General features: G+C 38.2%; 1 long non-coding RNA gene across 1 annotated transcript in view; it reads left to right on the top strand.

Annotated features, from left to right (window-relative positions):
* The first annotated feature begins 4794 nt into the window (after positions 1-4794).
* LOC139185327 (uncharacterized) overlaps positions 4795-20236 on the top strand; it is a 216038-nt gene continuing 200596 nt past the window's right edge. The window contains exon 1 of the long non-coding RNA XR_011568951.1: positions 4795-5266. This is a non-coding gene — a long non-coding RNA (uncharacterized lncRNA). The remainder of the gene's footprint in view (positions 5267-20236) is intronic.

A 20236-nucleotide genomic window follows, 5' to 3' on the forward strand; every position in this document is an offset into this window, starting at 1 on the left:
GATGAAAAAACCAAACCTAGCTATATGGTATTTATAAGACACAAACCTCAGGTCTAAAGACATACACAGACTGAAAGTAAGGAGATGGAAAAAGATATTTCATGTAAATGGAAATGGCAAGAAGCTGGGCAGTAGCAATAGTAAGGAAAAAAGAGAGGACCCAAAGAACAAAGTAAGAAATGAAAGAGGAGACTTAACAATCAATATCAGAAAGATTAAAAAATCATGTAAGTATAACAGTTTTATGCCAACAAATTGGACAACCCAAAAGAAATGGATAAATTTCTAGAACAATACAATCTTCTAAGACTTAACCAGGAAGAACGAGAAAATCTGAACAGACTGATTACTAGTAATGAAATTGAATTTGTAAAAACAAACAAAAGACCAACTTCCAGCAAAGTCTACAACCAGATGGCTTAACAGGAGAATTCTACCAAACATATAAAGAAGAGTGAATAACTATCCTCCTCAAACTATCACCAAATATTGAAGAGAGGGGAACACTATCAAATTCATTCTGTGAGGCTACAATTACCCTGATTCCCATACCAGGCAAAGATTTCATCAAAAAAGAAAATTATAAGCCACTATCTCTGATGAAAAGAGATGCAAAAATCCAAAGCAAAGTACTAGCAAACTGAATCCAACAATACATTAAAAAGAAGTAAAGTAATTAACCTCCAATTAAAATAAATAAATTTATATTAAAAAAAAAGAATATAACATGGTGTATTATATGACCAAGATGGAATTTTTCCACTAATGCAAGAATGTTTCAATATCCACAAATCAATGTGATGTACCACATTAGAGAAAGTAAGGAGAAAAATCACAAGATCATTTCAATAGATGCAGAGAAGCTTTTGACAAAATTCAACATCCATTTATGAGAAAAACTCTCATCAAGCTTGTTATACAGGGAACATATCTTAAAATAATAATGGCCATTTATGGCAAACCCGTAGTTAACATCATACTCAATGGTGAAAGCTGAGAGCTTTCCTCTAAAATCAGGATCAAACAAGAATGTTCTTTTCTGCTTAACATAGTACCAGAAGTCCTAGTCCCCAGACAAGGGGAAAAAAGGACATCCAAATTGGAAGGGAAGTAGTAAACCTATCACTATTTGTAGATGACATGATACTAAATATAAAAAAACCCTAAAGTCTCCACCAAAAATGATTAGAACTAGCAAATAATTCAGTAAAGTTGCAGAATATAACATACAGAAATCTGTTTCTTTTCTATATATTAATAGTGAACTCTCAAAAAGAGAATTAAAGAAAATAATCCCATTTACAATTGTATCAAATAGAATAAAATACCTAGGGATAAATTTAACCAAGTGGGGAAAAACTTTTACTTTGAAAACTGTAAGGCATTCATGAAGGGAAGTGAATATAATATAAATAAATGGAAAAATAGTCCATGTTCATGGAATTGGAAGAACTAATATTTTTAAAATGTCCATACTACTCAAAGGAATCCACAAATTTTATGTAATTCCTGTAAAAATACCCATGACATTTTTCACAGAATCAGAAGAAATAACCCTAAAATTTATATGGAATCACAAAAGACCCTGAATAGCCAAAGCAATCTAGAGAAAGAAGAACAGTTTGCGATATCATAGTCCTTCACTTCAGGCTATCCTAAAAGGCTACAGTCATCAAAATTGTACGTTACTGACACAAAAACCGGCACATAGATCGATAAAACAGAATTTTAAAAAAACAGAAATAAACTGATGCACATACTATCGATTAATCTATCCTATGATAAAGGAGGCAAGTATAAACAATAGGGAAAAGACAGTCTCGTTAATAAGTGTCGCTGGGAAACAGCTTCCCAGATAGCTCAGTGGGTAAGGAATTTGCCTGCAATGCAGGAGATGCAGGTTTGATCCCAGGCAGGAAGATCCCCTGGAGGAGGCACAGCAACCCATTCCAGCATTCTTGCCTGGAGAATCCCATGGACAGAAAAGACTGGCGGGCCACAGACTATAGTATCGCAAAGAGTCAGACACAACTGAAGCGACTGAGCATGTATGCAGCATGCACACACAGAAAACTGGAGAGCTACATATAAAACAATGAAATTAAATGTTTTCTCACACCACATCCAAAAATAAACTCAAAATGGATTAAAGAGTTAAGATCGGAAAAAAGTAAGATTGGAAACTACAAAATTCCTAGAAGAAAACTTAGGCAGAACAGATAAATTATAGTAATATTTTTGGATCTGTCTCCTAAGGCAAAGGAAACAAAAGCAATATTAAACAAATGTGACCTAATAAAACATAAGGCTTTTTCACAGCAAAGGAAACCATTGACAAAACAGTGTAAAGACAGCCTAATGAATGGGAAAATATTTGCAAATGAAATGACTGGTTAATGTCCACACTATATAAAAGCTCATACAACTTAATATCATAAAATAAACAACCTGATTAAAAAAGTAGGTAGAGGACTCAAATAGTCATTTATCTAAGAAAGATGTACAGATAGCCAGGAGACACATTAAAAGATGCTCAGCATTTTAATTAATAGAGAAACGCAAATCAAAACCACAATGAGATATCACCTCACACCCATCAGAATGGCTATCATCAAAAAGACCACAAATAACAAGTGTTGGTGAGTATGTGGAGAAAATGGAACCCTTGTAGATTGTTGTGGGAATGTGAATTAGTGCAGGCACTAGGGAAAACAGTATGGAGTTTCCTCAGAAAACTAAATATAGAACTACCATGTGGTTCAGTTACTAAATCATCTCCGACTCTTTGCAATCCCATGGACTACGGCACTCCAGGCGTCCCTGTCCTTCATTCTCTCCTGGAGTTTCCTCAAATTCATGTCCATTGAGTTGGAGATGCCAACCAACCATCTCATCCCCTGTCACCCCCTTCTCCTCCCACCCTCAATCTTTCCCAGCATCAGAGTCTTTTTCAATGAGTTGGCTCTCTGCATCAGATGGCTAAAGTATTGGAGCTTCAGCTTCAGCATCAATCATTCCAATGAATATTCAGGGTTGATTTCCTTTAGGATTGATTGCTTTGATCTCTTTGCTGTTCAAGGGACTCTCAAGAGTCTTCTCCAGTACCACAATTCAAAAGCATCAATTCTTTGGCACTCAGCCTTCTTTATGGTCCAGCTCTCACATCCATACATGACTACTGGAAAAACCCTAGCTTTGACTATACTGACCTTTGTTGGCACAACGATGTCTTTGCTTTTTAATAAATATGCTGTCTAGGTTTGTCATAGCTTTTCTTCCAAGGAGCAAGCATCTTTTACTTTCATGGGTGCAGTCACCATCCACAAATCACCATCACTAGTGATTTGAAGCCCAAGAAAATAAAGCCTGTCACTGTTTTCACTTGATCCAGCAATCCACTCCTGGGTATATGTCTGAAGCAAACAAAAACACTAATTCAAAAAAAATACACCCGCCACAATATTTATAGCAGTATTATTTACAATAGCCAAGATATGGATGCAACCTTAGTGTCCATCAACAGATGAATGGATAAAAAGAAGTGGTATATACACACAAATACCCACACAATGGAATACTACTCAGCCATAAAAATAATAAAATTTTGCCATTTACAACAAAATAAAAGGTCCTAGAGTGTATTAAGCTTAGTGAAATGTCAGACAAGAAAGACAAATATTTTATGTTATCATTTATATGTGGAATATAAAAAATAAAATGAATAAATGAATATAACAAAGTAGAAAGAGGCTCACGAATATAGAGATCAAACTACTGGTTACCAGCAGAGAGTGGGAAGAAGTATGAAGCTAGACAGAGGTATGAGATTAAGAGGTGCAAACTACCACATATAAAATTAATAAGCTACAAAAACGTATTGTTCAGCGCAGGGAATATATGTTTTATAAAAACTTTGAATGTTATCTATTAAAGTGCTACTACTAATTCAGAAATAATAATAAATCTTTAGTTTTCCATTTATCCTGGAATCCCCTCCAAAAAGGCCTGGTAGAAAATGCCTCCCAATGAATAATTCCGATGCTTCTCAGGAAAGGTCTCAAAACATGAGGCATTTCTTCTCTGTAAAGGATGCTTTGTTCTATTCCAGTGCATATGTATTCATTATCTCTGTATGGGAGGCTTCAAAAGAAGAGTCCCTTTTTCCTGCCAAACACATGCTAGAGAAACCTGAGATATATATACTCATACACACCACAAATGAAATGAGGGCTCTGATGTCAGAGGACAAAGAGTAAAGCATGACTATAGCATTCTCCCCTTGGGTATTTTCCAGGCCAAGTTCTTTTGAGCTAAGTGATATCCACAATCACACAACCACAACCATAGACTTCCCAGCACAAAGCCTTCTCCCAAAAAAGGGTACTGATTAGACAGAGAATCTGACTCAATACCTGTGGCCAGAAGCCTGAGTAACAGCCCTTCTCCCAAGTTTGGCAGTATATGCAAACACACCCATGAGCCAGATGGCTATTGGTCTGATTCACAGGAATGTAGTATGGTGACCAATGACGTGTCCAATTTTTAAGTCCCACCCCCACAGTTCACCTTGAGAGGAGATAAACACAGCTAGGCAATTTGGCAGAGAGCTGGAATTTCAAAGCTGTTTGTTTAAAAGTACATTATTGACAGTTTGCAGTTTGGACTACTAGAAGAGTTTCTTCACTAGCTTTATTTATTATGCAGTTAACATTATTATTAACAAATGCTTGATAATTTAAGGGTTTAGTTTTCATACTAAGCATGTTTAAAGGTGTGTTACTCTTCGTGTAATTCGTGATTTTTTTCTGTCTCCTTCACTATACCTTGAGGTCCCCAAGAGACAGAGTGTCTTTTGCTTTTCTCTTTATCCTCCAGAACTAAATAAATGTTTCTTGAATAAATAAATGAAGAGAGATACACATGGCTATGAAATTCCCTTTATAGAACATTTCACACACAGTGAAACTCAGGTAGGGGATGATAGTCAAAGTAGGTCCTTTGAACAAAACACACAATTCCTATTCACTAGATGTTTACAATCCAAGAGAATCAATATTTCAAATGAAAAACTAACAGACAAATGAAACTACCAAGTAAAAGACCTGCTAAATAAACGCGGATGCTAAAGTAGAACACATTGACAAATGGATGTGCTGCTAGGGAAGGTGTTTTCAGGGCAAGGTAAACAGACCTAATTCCTAATCTCTGTCAGCATCGCCATGGAGAACAACTGGTGCTGGTGTGGTCAGAGGAAATCTTTAAATAGGTAAATAAAAGCTTGCCAAGATTAAATGAGTAGAGGAGGTAAGTGTTTTATATAGTAGTTTTTGAATACACTGCAAAAGATCATATGAATTGATGGAAAGATTAGGATTGACTGTGTTTTTATCCAGACCCTAGAAAGGCTTCAGGGGGAAAAAAAAAAAAAGGAGGTTTTAGGAGCAATCCATGAAAAGTTGTGGGTGCTTCCATGGAAGCAATAAATGAATGATTGTTCAACTTTATATTGAATGTCAGTAGTAAGTAAATATACAATTTGGGGTTCTTAATTTCAAACCCAGGGCTCAGTCCACTGCTCGTAAAGGTAGCCTCTGGTATTGTACACTTGGGCTAGAGTGAGGCTAGAGTTTAACATATTTTTAAAAAATGATATATCGATAAGAATTCTTTTTGTCTCACGTGACAGAAACCCAAATAGTTTAGGTAAGAGTTGGGGTGAGGAGGGGCGGAGAATCAGCCAGGGCTCATTCTATATGTTTAAAGAGACACTATTGGATTCAAAGAACTCGCTCCAGTGCCTGGTCCTGAGAACTGAAGATTATTGTTTCTACTTACACTCTTTTAGAGAGTTTATTTTGAAAGTCAATGTTGGGCAATTCTTTTGTTGTTCTTGTCTGTATCTATCTTTCTTCTGAAACATTGGATGCTTCAGCTTTAATATGTGTTGCCAGCATTTCTGAAAGTAAAAACTACATCAGATAATATTTCAGAACGGCCATCTTATTACACTAATTTGTGATAGACTGGGATTTCTGCTGATGTTTATAAGCCCAAATGAAAAAGGGATGTTCTACTAGCAGTGATTAATATTATTCATAAAATATGAGTAGTTTCAGTAACTTCAACATAAATTAATGGTATTTAATTTGTGTTTTAAATATGAAATCTCTCTTCATTCTCTTCCACCTGATACCAGCAGAGGTTGAATGTGTCTGTATTTTCTTTTACAGTACATCAAGTGATTATCAACTTCAGGACTTTTTAGATAATGGGTGATCTCAACAATTTCTTAACAGATTTATACAGCCTATATGAATAATAAAACTGAATTTTGAGGAAATAATGTGGGGGGAAAAAGCCTTCGAGGTTGAAATGGATATGTCAAGAATTCCTTGACTTAGTTTCAAGTTTCCAATACAATGTCCACTCTAAAGCCACCCTTTCCCTACAGCTCTCCCCAGCCCCAACTCTGCCACATGCACCAGACCAAGAACTCAACATATCTTTAAAACTAAGCTGCACTTTATCTGCTTCCGGCTTCTGGGATTATTTTCTATTGTATAAGACAAATAGAACTGAAATGATTGCTGACATCTTTTTGCCACCTGAAACTTAATGACATTTTACCATCCTCATCCTTGTCTCATTGTTGCTTTCTAACTGGGAACTTTATTCTCCTATTTGAGTACCATTCCACTCCTCTATACTTTGCCTGGAAAATCCCATAGATGGAGGAGCCTGGTGGGCTGCAGTCCATGGGGTCGCTGGGAGTTGGACACGACTGAGCGACTTCACTTTCACTTTTCACTTTCATGCATTGGAGAAGGAAATGGCCACCCACTCCAGTGTTCTTGCCTGGAGAATCCCAGGGACGGGGGGAGCCTGGTGGCTGCTGTCTATGGGGTCACACAGAGTCAGACACGACTGAAGTGACTTAGCAGCAGCAGCAGCCACTCCTCTATTTCCCTGTGCCTCATTAGTACTTGTCTTTACACATTAATTTGAGGACGGAAACTTCCACAAAACAACAGGACAAGAAATGAGCATTTAGGTGGACAGGTGGCAAAGAGTTCTGTTTTGTATTATCGGAGATACAGTTCAAAAAGGCTTTTAGTGCAGGCAAAACCAAAATAGCTGTAAATCTCCAATGGTTCACAATATCAGAGAGTCAAACGGCAGGAATAGGGATGATTAATGATTTCACTGAATCCAGCAAAGTCATAATAGAGAAATATCTGCAAGCTCTGGAAATAGAGTTAGATGCTTTGTATATCACTGCCTTCCACTTGTAAAGGCTCCGTACTAAAGCTCAGTTGGTAAACATTGAGTCTAGACTATTTTCCTCTCTTTCCATGAGGAGTAAACTTAAAAATAAGAATAGATCTCAACAATAGCTGTGGTGTTGCTCAACATGTAAAACTATTTCAGAATAAAAGAAATATTACATAATATTTATACCTCAAAAAATAGAAATCTTTCTAAATGAATAATCGCCAGAGTTAGAAAAGTGTTTAGAAAAAAGTAATGTCCACAGTTACATATGTAACGATGTGGCATCTATAAAAAAGGAAGAGAAAGCTATAAAAAGAGAATAAGTTGCAAACAAAAGATTTCAGTTGAGCTTCAGTTAAAAGTGGGCTTCCCTGGTGGCTCAGACGGTAAAGCGTCTGTCTGTAATACAGGAGACCCAGGTTTGATCCCGGGGTTGGGAAGGTCCACTGGAGAAGGAAATGGCAGCCCACTCCAGTATTCTTGCCTGGAAAATCCCATGGACGGCGGAGCCTGGTAGGCTACCGTCCGTGGGGTCTCAGAGTCAGACACGACTGAGCGATTTCACTTCACTTCAGTTAAAAGTGAAGATGCAGTTGAGTGAGATCAGAGAAGTTACACAATAGTTAAAAATATAAAGCAGATTAAAATTAATATTGGAAACAAAGCAAACTGTCAATATGAAATCCATAATTAGTTTCTACTAAACAATTTAGTGAATCAGCTATATGTATACCTATATCCCATTCCTTTTGGACCTCTCTCCCCGCCAGTCCCACCCCTCTAGGTCACCACAGAACACTGAGCTGAGCCCCCAGTTGCTGGGGTCCTGCCCCGGCTGATCCAGGGTATTCTAAGGAGAGACGGCCTCGGCGACCAGTTCAAATGTTAATTAGAGATATAAAGAGTAATAGAATGAGGATAGCTCAGTAGGAAAATTCAGTGGAGAAAAGAAGCTGAGTAGTTTGGTTTACGCGGAAAATCAATATAACCTGTGACACCTGCTCTGACCACGGAGGCCGCAGGTGCCCTCTCGAATAGCAGAAGGTGCCCCACCTTAGACACCTTCTCAAGTGGGTCTTAGAAGCCCAGGCAAATAAATGGTCGCAGAGGATATCCGCGCTCCAGATGGAGACTTCAGCCAGAATGTGAAAAGAATGACATGGGGAGACCAAGCGTTGGTGAGCAAGGCCCGTAGCTTTATTTTCAACAGGGGCTTATATACCCTAAGTTACACATAGAGGATAATAGGGGATGCAAAGTCAGCAGTCTTTGATCCTTATCAAAAACCAGGGTTTCTTTCCTGCAAATTTACTGTATACAAATGGTTTAGGTGATTTACATCATCTTCTGGCCAGAAGGCTTATTAACATTTTATGACTCTTGACAAAGACTTATCAACAAAGACTTATTTTCCCTAAGAGTAATTATTTTAAGGTTTGGCGCCATCTTCCGAAGATAAAATTGCATTCCTATAGGGCGGATGTGTAATGGGTTTACAACAAAGGAAATAATTTATTACCGTAAGGGTCTAAAGTTACTAACACCAAGGCCGCTACTTATTTTTTCTACATACCAACTATTTTAATTAATACATATTCAAGGATACAATACAGAGGATTTGGAAACTTGGCAGCAAGCATTGGCTCATCAATGAAATCTTTTACTAGTTTATTCTGACAGTTTCTAACTCTCTGAGAGGCTCTAAGCTATTTGAATATCTTAAGCTTCCCGTGCCTCTCGAGGCTGGGAGACTGTAAACAATCGTATGCATAGCTGTAGGAGTCCGGGTAAACTTGTCAGGCGAGTTAGAGAGCCATCTGAGGGGTTTGGATTTAAACACTCTTAGTTGCCCAGGAACTTTATTAATTGGAGCTGTAAGTTAACTCTTTGACACAGAGAGCGAGGTGGTGGTGGGGGACAGCCCCCAGTAAAGTCAGAGGTGAGAGCACAAAGCAATAAAGTGGGCAGACTCTTTTTTGGGGGGTAGATGCTCGAGAATATCCAGGGGGACTCCTGAGGCTCGATCCCGCCTTTGCGTATGCCGAGCCTCCTTCCTCATGACCTTTGTCACGAGCGGAATGTCTCTCGCCGGCTCCCGGCACCCAGTGCTATACAGCATTTTCCCACTAGCTACTCTATACGTGGCAGTGTATGTATGTCGGTCTCAGTCTCCCAGTTCATCCCATTTCTCCTTCTCCCCCTCCTGTATCCATGCACCCATTCTCTATGTCTGTGTCTCTGTTCATCTGAAAACTGCCATGTCTTTGTGTGCCTCAGAAAACTCTTTATCCTCGCCTCTATCGCCTCTGTACCGCTGGCATGTATTGCGTACATCAGGTCAAGAGGAGTCCACGGAAGTCCTCAGCAACATCTATGGTGTTGCTCAACTTGAGCATGATTCCCAGTAACTTTGATCAGATCTCCTTAGGGAACGATAATGGGAAGCTGGTAATAGAGAATGACTTGAAAGTTAGTGGGGCACCAAACTAGAAACTGCATGCTCCACTTGGTCTTGAAGGCAAAGGCAGCATGGCCATAATTGAGAATTGGATAACCCAACACAAGAGACAGCAGAAAGTGTGTTTGCCTAATAAGGGTGACATTAAACCAACTGAATGGGTGCCGTATCCATGAATATACTCTGCTCTGGGTGATCTTTTATAACAGAATTCCCATTAGTTGTGACTACAGCACATGTGGTCTGAGGGCATTGGATATGGGGATTGATTTGAAATTCTGTCAGTATAAATTTAGGGTATTATTAAATTTGAGGAAATAAGAAAGAAAGAAAGTGAAGTTGCTTAGTCATGTCCGACTCTTTGCGACCCCATGGACTGTAGCCTACCAGGTTCCTCCATCCAAGGGATTTTCCAGGCAAGAATATTGGAGTGGGTTGCCATTTCCTTCTTCAGGAGATCTTCCTGACTCAGGGATTGAACCTGGGTCTCCTACATTGTAGGCAGATGCCTTACCGTCTGAGCCACCAGGGAATAATCTTACCAATGAGTCTGGGCTTTCTAAAAAAATGCGGAAGCTGATTTAAGGATCAAAAATACTAATACTTTATTTGGGGAACACAAGCCAAGGATAGTGAGACCTGGAAAAAGTAAAGTGAAGCAATAAAAATGGATCAGTGGTTAATAGCTTCACAGAGAGTAAGAGGAGACTCAGTAGGTCATGTACCAGGAGCATTTACTTGGCACACAAGTTGAAAGGTTGGAAGAAAGGAGCTTCACTTTGGATAGTCCATGGAGGGGAGAAGGGAGAGAGAATTTATCTGCTCAGCTCCTTCCTATTCCCTGTTTCTCATTGGCCAAGGCCACCAGTGCTTCCAAGATTCACTAAGTGAGTACTCAGGCAGGTATGATACCATGCCTATAGTATGTCATTTCTTCTTTTTTTTTTTTTTTTCGCAGCATGTCATTTCATCCGAGTTCAGAAATAAAGAGACCATATGGCATAGATAATCTCAGGAAGGCAGGGAGGACCATTAGAATAAAGTAAAGGAATCTAAGGCATGCCTACAGGGTTTTTGGAGAAGGCAATGGCACCCCACTCCAGTACTCTTGCCTGGAAAACCCCATGGATGGAAGAGCCTGGTAGGCTGTAGTCCATGGGGTCACTAAGTCGGACACGACTGAGCAACTTCACTTTCACTTTTCACTTCCATGCATTGGAGAAGGAAATGGCAACCCACTCCAGTGTTCTTGCCTGGAGAATCCCAGGGACGGGGGAGCCTGGTGGGCTGCCGTCTATGGGGTCACACAGAGTCGGACACGACTGAAGTGACTTAGCAGCAGCAACAGGGTTTTCAGCCCATTCATGCAATAAAAGTGTCATATGGACACTCAATCAACTGAAGTTTCAACTCATCTCATATATAACCTTCTGATTCACTGCAGTGGCAAGGCAGTCGTGGTGATAATAATGAAGTTATAGAGCTTGGCAACATCTATGGGAACACAATGGGCTAGGGAATAGAGAATTCCAACTTTGACTTCTTATCATTTTCAGTATCATCACCGATATCAGAACTAGACCTATTCTTCAAACTACTAAATCAAGAAGCTCACAGACCTGTATTCTGGTAGCAGTTTGTATGTTCTATCGTGTCTGATTCTTTGTGACCCTATGTACTGTAACCTGCCAGGTTCGGATCTGGAAGGCTGGGCGCTGGCCTGGAGCTGTAACCAAACAGTGGGCTCCTTCAGGCATGAGTGCATTTGACCCCCCCATCAGCCCCTTAAGCATCTGTGAGTTTGGAAGCTTTACATCTTCTTAGTCTTTATGAGCCATTGTGTGTGTGCAAAATGTTTTTATGGGGATTCTGGTGGGAAAGCCTAGAGGAGGAATAAAAGGAGCTCTCTGGGCCCCTGTTTAGATGGGTTAACTTTTATATTCTATATCTAATTAATTCCATATTCTTAAAAAAAAAAATTCCCTGTCCAGGGAATTTTCCAGGCAAGAATACTGGAGTGGGTTGCCATTTCCTACTTCAGGAGATCTTCCCTACCGGAGGATTGAACCCACGTCTCCTACGTCTCTTGCACTGACAGGTGAATTCTTTACCAGTGGGCCAGCAGCTTTTTAATCCAGTCAAAAATAGCATCAGTGATTTTGTTACCAGTAGCAAGGTGGTGCTAGTGGTAAAGACCCCACCTGCTAATGCAGGAGAAATAAGAGACACGGGTTTGATACCTGAATAGAGAAGCTCCCCTGGAGAAGGGCATGGCAACCCACTCCAGTATTCTTACCTGGAAAATCCCATGGATAGAGGAGCCTGGTAAACTGTAGTTCACAGGGTCGCAAAGAGTTGGACCAAATGCAGCAACTTAGCATGGGACGTGGGCAGTGTTCACAGGCCTGGTTTCTGCCATGTCTTCCTTGCCAGTGATAAGAAGCTATAGATGGAAGGGCTTCTGGGTTTACTCTATTTTCACCAATAACCATGAGACTTTGAGGCTACAGTTTTGTATTGCTAGGCGATATTTTCCTGACAAGACCATCCTTTCCTGGTTCTTAACATAATAATGCAGGTATCGATATTAAAGTATAAATCCCTAAGCCTGTATTAATGTCAAATACAATTATTTATCTGAGACATATAGGTTCAACTCCTGCTCAAAAAAAGTAGTTTATTTCTGAAGATTTCCAGAAGATTTCCTTTTCTGCTTTTAGCTAAGCTATGTTAAAAAGAAAAAAAACCTGGTGATACTAATTGTTGAGAGTCAGGTGTGTAGTAGTGGTGAGTTTTCCTTTGTCTGCTTACTTTGTAATCTTCACCAGGAGTACCCCAGGCTTTCTGTCCCATCATTTGAAAGACAATGTTTACCTTGAACTAAATTTCCATGTATATGAGAGTCCATTCTTGAATTTGCTGCTCTGTCTCATTGATATGCTTTCCTATTCTTCTGCCATTGCTCCACTACTTTATGATAGCCTTAATGGAAATTTGGATATCCTGTAGAGTAAGCCACCACATACTATTGTTTTTCACATTAAAAAAGAGGTCTGTGTGTTCTTACTCATACAGTTGGGAATCAGCTGTCAGGTTCAGTGATCATTGTAGACTCATTGGAGAGAAGTTATATATTTACAGTAGTAAATTTGTCCATACAGGGACACTGTTGGGGAGGTCGTCTAGAGGACTTGAGTACCGTGTGACCAGTGAGCCTCACCTGGGGTAATCGTAGGCACCTCACCTCCTTTCCTGTCCTTTGAAGGTACATTCTGCCCACCATTCCCACATTAGGAACTATTCCAAGGACATAGCCTTGAGAAAAGAAGGTGTTAATGAGACCATGTGATCTGAATATGTGGCTGAACCCAGTTAAGGCCTCTGTATAAATTCAAGATTCTGGTGGGGAGCTGTGGAGATCTATTCATCTGTGGCTGCCCAGGGCAAGCTTCACAGGTATTAATACATTTATATAAATTCCTTAGCTTGTTAAACCTGCCTCCTACCAATCTGGGGGTTCTACATCTTTCTTTAGTCTCTCCTTGCTTGCCTGGAGAATCCCATGGATGGAGAAGCCTGGTAGGCTGCAGTCCATGGGGTCACACAGTCGGACACGACTGAAGCGATGCAGCAGCAGCAGCAGCAGCCCTCCATGTATGGGGATCAATTTGTAAACCAACAGATACACTAAGTCTTTCTGTTTTTTCAAGTTTCTTTTATATCCTCCAGTGAGCATTTTTTTTTGAAATTGAAATATATTTAATTTACAATGTTGTTTTATCTGGTGGGGTTTTACAGTTCATTTCTCTAAGGCTTTGCACATCTGTTTTAGCTTTATTGCTAATTAGTTCATGGGCTTTGTTGCTATAGAGAATTGGATCATTTTTAAAAATTAAATTTGCTCAGCTATCATTGTTGGGTTATAAGAAATCTGTTGATTGTTTTGTTGTTGATCTTATCTGGCCACTTTACTGACTGTAATAGTTTTCTACTTGATTTACCTCATTTACCTAGATAATAGAGTAACTTCAAAAATGGTAGTTTCATTGCTTTTTTTCTGGTCATTTTAATTATAGATTTTCCTTGGACTTGAGATGTAGTGTTGACTAATAACAGTTCTAATGGGCTTCTTTGTCCTGTTCTTTGTGGAAATATTTTAAATGTTATACAACTAAGTATACAATTTACTGTAGTTTTCCTCAGTTAGATTTTCATTAGGAAGCATGTAAAATTTTATTGAAATTATTTTTGTTATCTGTTGATAAGATGCTTTGATTAGTTTCATTTTTTTATTTAATAGATTTCCTAATGATGAACAATTCTTAACATCTGTAAGATAAATGCTATTCAGTTGTAAAGTCATATTCTTTTAATTCACTTTTGAATTTGAGTTGCTGAGGTCTTGTTTAGGAATTTCCTTTCTCTGTTTGTAGTGAAATGGTTCTTTTTTCTTCTGTTTTGGTATCAAAATTACAATGACTTTGAGCTATTACCCTGGAAAAGGTAAAAGCAAAGGAAATGCACTCCATTTAGGCAGTAGTAGTAGTAATAGTGTTAGTTGTTCAGTCGTGTCTGACTCTTTGCGACCCCATGGACTGTGGCCTGCCAGGCTCCTCTGTCCATGGGATTCTCTAGGCAAGAATACTGGAGTGGGTTGCCATTCCCTCCACCAGAGGATCTTCCTGACTCATTTAGTGATACAAGTTATAAAATAAGTACAAAAACATAAAATCTGAAAGCATGGTATTTTAAGGCTAAATTAACCATTATGGAACTTGACATAATAAAAGTAAATGATTCTATTGGAGGAAAAGATACAGATTATTTTAAAATAAAGAGCACATTGTATGTGTGTATATAAGATATATATATATATATAAAATAAAATTATATACTATGGTGGAACATAACAATCAGAGAAAATATTATAGTCATATATATTCTTTATTTTTTTAAAAAGGCAAATAAAAATAGATGAATAAGGCATTCAATTGCAGAATTTAGAATATTACGGTAAAACAAACATGAAAAAAGCATAAAATTCAGAAGTTAATGTATTATAAAACAGAAATTTGTAGCTTTGGTAAGTAAATTCAATATATAGCTCTCAGAAAAACCAAACCATAAAATAGAGTCATCACTGCCAGTTGGATTAAAAACACAGACAAAAAGATTTACAAAGAGTGCTGCTGCTGCTGCTGCTGCTAAGTCACTTCAGTCGTGTCCGACTCTGTGCGACCCCGTCCCTGGGATTCTCCAGGCAAGAACACTGGAGTGGGTTGCCATTTCCTTCTCCAATGCATGAAAGTGAAAAGAGAAAATGAAGTCTCTCAGTCGTCTCCAACTCTTAGCGACCCCATGGACTGCAGCCCACCAGGCTCCTCTGTCCATGGGATTCTCCAGGCAAGAGTACTGGAGTGGGGTGCCATTGCCTTCTCCAACAAACAGTGCTATAACACCATAAATGGGCAACTTGGAAAAATAGGAGATATGTATAGCTTTGTATGCCCATAATGTGAAAATCAAACTAAAATGGATAACTTTCTGAGAAATTGTAAATAACCACAACTGAATAACATGAATTGATAATCTGAAAATAAAGATGTCTTTTTAATCAAAATTTTATTAAATATTAATTTGTAAAAATGAAAAAACACAAAGTGGATAAGCTGAAGATATAGATATCTAAGAAAAAATTTAAAAAATTATCAAACAAGTGATAGCAATAAAAAAGCTGTGGGTTTAGATGTTCTTACCAACAAATTATTTCAAGCTTTGGAGACATGTATTAATTGTTATGCAATGTAGAAAAAAATTATCTCTTCAGTTCACTTTTCAAAAATATTTTATTGAAATATAGTTGATTTATAATGTTGTATTCAGTTCAGTTCAGTTCAGTCGCTCAGTCGTGTCCGACTCTTTGCGACCCCATGAATCGCAGTGTTAGTTTCAGGTATATAGCAAAGTGATTCAGTTATATATGTAACACAATAAAATAAATACAGAGAAGAAAGAACAAACTCACTTTGTTTATTCTAAATACTAAGTTTGGCAGTAAATTAGGAGAATATTTTACCAAGACCAAATTAATTTTACTTTGGGGATATATGGATGATTTGACTAGGAAACTAGTGATAAAGCATATTACATTGGTAAGTTAAAGGAAGAAAATGGAATATTTAAAATTTCTGATAAAAATGAATCTCTGAGTAAACTAGATGTGTAAGAATTTTTAAAAAGATGATGATATCATTCTATCAAAAATCTATACATTAGGTACTTACTGAAACCCCAGAAGCACTTTCATTATAATTAGGAGTGAGCCAAGAATGTCTACTATTGTCTACTTTTATTTAATGTTGCCCTAGAATTTCTAGGTATGGGTTCAGAAAGAGGTAGACATTATTAGTTTTAGATGGCATTTTTCTACAGACATAATACAAGATAATCTATTAAAAAGCCACTATTAGTAAAGAAAACATTTAAATAAGGAGCTGTTAAAAAACTAGCTTTCTGATTAGTAAATATCAGCTAGAAAAAAAAAAACATGTAATAGAGATACCATTTAGAATTGCAATAAAAACAAATATTTACAGTAATAACGAGTATATAATGTATAATAGAGTTACCATAGTATGAAACGGATATATGAAAGAGCTGGGAACCATATATTTGAGTGGGAGTTCCTGAAAACTATGAACATGTACTTTTTCCCAAATTAATTTATGTTTAATAGCATTTTAGTAAAATGACTTCTGTTTTATCTTTTCACAAAATTTATTCAGACTCATGGGAAAACAATTTTTTTTCATTCACGTTTGCCAGTTTATTGGAGACACTTAGAACACTGAACTTAATAACAGTTACTAATGCTTATTTTGTAAGCACATCCTACTAGAGACACCATAGAACCTCTTCTTTTTCCTGTTTATTTCCACATTGAGGATTATTTATTACTTTTAAGAGAAGAGTATCTTAAGCATGAATGGAGACAAAATAGTCCCCATATCCAATCAATAGTTTGGCCATCAGGAGACCAGCTTAATTTAATTATAGTTAATTCTTTTAAGATTGAGGCATACTTGCATATAACAGCCTATTAGCTTCACACAGTTGGCTTCCCAGCTGGCGCTAGTGGTAAAGAACCTGCCTGTCAATGCAGGAGACATAAAGAGATGTGGGTTCCATCCCTGGGTTGGAAAGAGCCCCTGGAGGAGGGCATGGCAACCCCCTTCAATATTCTTGCCTGGAGAATCCCCTGGACGGAGGAGCCTGGTGGACTACAGTCCATGGGTAGCAAAGAGTCAGACATGACTGAAGCGACTTAGCACAGCACAGTTTTAGACGTACACTGCAATGGTTCAGCTTTTGTATATATTATGAAATGATTACATTTCTAGCTAGTCTAAACTAGGTAACATCCATCACTACACATAGCTACATTTTTTTCTATTTTAATAAAATCTAGTTTATTAACTTTTGGATTTATGAATCAAGCTTTTAGTGTCTTTTATAGGAAACATCTGCCTGATCCCCAAACTCTCATTTTATTTTTTCATCTAGGAGATTTATCTATGTCTATGATTCAGTTCAGTTCAGTTCAGTTGCTCAGTCGTGTCCGACTCTTTGCGACCCCATGAATCGCAGCACACCAGGCCTCCCTGTCCATCACCATCTCCCAGAGTTCACTCAAACTCACGTCCATCGAGTTGGTGATACCATCCAGCCATCTCATCCTCTGTTGTCCCCTTTTCCTCCTGCCCTCAATCCCTCCCAGCATCAGGGTCTTTTCCAATGAGTCAACTCTTTACATGAGGTGGCCAAAGTACTGGAGTTTCAGCTTTAGCATCATGCCTTCCAAAGAATACCCAGGGCTGATCTCCTTTAGCATGGACTGGTTGGATCTCCTTGCAGTCCAAGGGACTCTCAAGAGTCTTCTCCAACACCACAGTTCAAAAGCATCAATTCTTCAGTGTTCAGCTTTCTTCACAGTCCAACTTTCACATCCATACATGCATGATCACTGGAAAAACCATAGCCTTGACTAGATGGACCTTTGTTGGCAAAGTAATGTCTCTGCTTTTGAATATGCTGTCTAGGTTAGTCATAACTTTCCTTCCAAGGAGTAAGCGTCTTTTAATTTCATGGCTGCAGTCACCATCTGCAGTGATTTTGGAGCCCCTACCCCCCCAAAAAAGTCTGACACTGTTTCCACTGTTTCCCCATCTATTTCCCATGAAGTGATGGGTCAAGATGCCATGATCTTCATTTTCTATGATTAATTTTAGTTAATTTTTATATGGTATAAGGAATGGATAAAAATTCTTTTTCTTTTTTGCCTATGGATACGCAATGTTTCTAGCACCATTGGTTGCAAAGACTATCCTTTTCACTGAATAAATGTCTTGTCTTTCTCAAAATTCAATTGCTTGCATAGATATGGGTCTAACTCTGGACTCTTTTTGATTCTAGTTACATAGTTATCTATGTTTACAAAAGTGACACACTGTTGTATAACTTTATGAAAAGTCTTGAAATTAGGTAGTATCTGTCACTTAACTTTTTTCTTTTTTTTCCTCAAGTTGTTTGGTGATCCTCAGATCAGATCAGATCAGTCACTCAGTCATGTCCGACTTTTCATGTATCTGTTGCTGCTAAAAAACCTGCCAAAATTTTGATTGGGATTGTGTTGATGAATGTAGGCATAATTGATACTACCTTAATTATCTTACTGAATATATTAATTGAATTATCTTACTGAATATATTAACCCATATACATACAATGTACATTTCTCCACTCATCTTTTTTTTTTAATTTTATTTTATTTTTAAACTTTACATAATTGTATTAGTTTTGCCAAATATCAAAATGAATCCGCCACAGGTATACATGTGTTCCCCATCCTGAACCCTCCTCCCTCCTCCCTCCCCATACCATCCCTCTGGGTCGTCCCAGTGCACTAGCCCCAAGCATCCAGTATCGTGCATCAAACCTGGACTGGCAACTCGTTTCTTACATGATATTTTACATGTTTCAATGTCATTCTCCCAAATCTTCCCACCCTCTCCCTCTCCCACAGAGTCCATAAGACTGTTCTATACATCAGTGTCTCTTTTGCTATCTCGTACACCGGGTTATTGTTACCATCTTTCTAAATTCCATATATATGCGTTAGTATACTGTATTTATGTTTTTCCTTCTGGCTTACTTCACTCTGTATAATAGGCTCCAGTTTCATCCACCTCATTAGAACTGATTCAAATGTATTCTTTTTAATGGCTGAGTAATACTCCATTGTGTATATGTACCACAGCTTTCTAATCCATTCATCTGCTGATGGACATCTAGGTTGCTTCCATGTCCTGGCTATTATAAACAGCGCTGCGATGAACATTGGGGTACACGTGTCTCTTTCCCTTCTGGTTTCCTCAGTGTGTATGCCCAGCAGTGGGATTGCTAGATCATAAGGCAGTTGTATTTCCAGGTTTTTTAAGGAATCTCCACACTGTTCTCCATAGTGGCTGTACTAGTTTGCATTCCCACCAACAGTGTAAGAGGGTTCCCTTTTCTCCACACCCTCTCCAGCATTTATTGTTTGTAGACTTTTGAATAGTGGCCATTCTGACTGGCGTGAAATAGTACCTTATAGTGGTTTTGATTTGCATTTCTCTGATAATGAGTGATGTTGAGCATCTTTTCATGTGTTTGTTAGCCATCTGTATGTCTTCTTTGGAGAAATGTCTATTTAGTTCTTTGGCCCATTTTTTGATTGGGTCGTTTATTTTTCTGGAGTTGAGCTGTAGGAGTTGCTTGTATATTTTTGAGATTAGTTGTTTGTCAGTTGCTTCATTTGCTATTATTTTCTCCCATTCTGAAGGCTGTCTTTTCACCTTGCTAATAGTTTCCTTTGATGTGCAGAAGCTTTTAAGGTTAATTAGGTCCCATTTGTTTATTTTTGATTTTATTTCCAATATTCTGGGAGGTGGGTCATAGAGGATCCTGCTGTGATGTATGTCAGAGAGTGTTTTTCCTATGTTCTCCTCTAGGAGTTTTATAGTTTCTGGTCTTACGTTTAGATCTTTAATCCATTTTGAGTTTATTTTTGTGTATGGTGTTAGAAAGTGGTCTAGTTTCATTCTTTTACAAGTGGTTGACCAGATTTCCCAGCACCACTTGTTAAAGAGATTGTCTTTAATCCATTGTATATTCTTGCCTCCTTTGTCAAAGATAAGGTGTCCATATGTGCGTGGATTTATCTCTGGGCTTTCTATTTTATTCCATTGATCTATATTTCTGTCTTTGTGCCAGTACCATACTGTCTTGATAACTATGGCTTTGTAGTAGAGCCTGAAGTGAGGTAGGTTGATTCCTCCAGTTCCATTCTTCTTTCTCAAGATAGCTTTGGCTATTCGAGGTTTTTTGGATTTCCATACAAATTGTGAAATTATTTGTTCTAGCTCTGTGAAGAATACTGTTGGTAGCTTGATAGGGATTGCGTTGAAT

This window comes from Bos indicus, chromosome 10, assembly GCF_029378745.1.
Source record: "Bos indicus isolate NIAB-ARS_2022 breed Sahiwal x Tharparkar chromosome 10, NIAB-ARS_B.indTharparkar_mat_pri_1.0, whole genome shotgun sequence".
NCBI classification, from domain to species: domain Eukaryota; kingdom Metazoa; phylum Chordata; class Mammalia; order Artiodactyla; family Bovidae; genus Bos; species Bos indicus.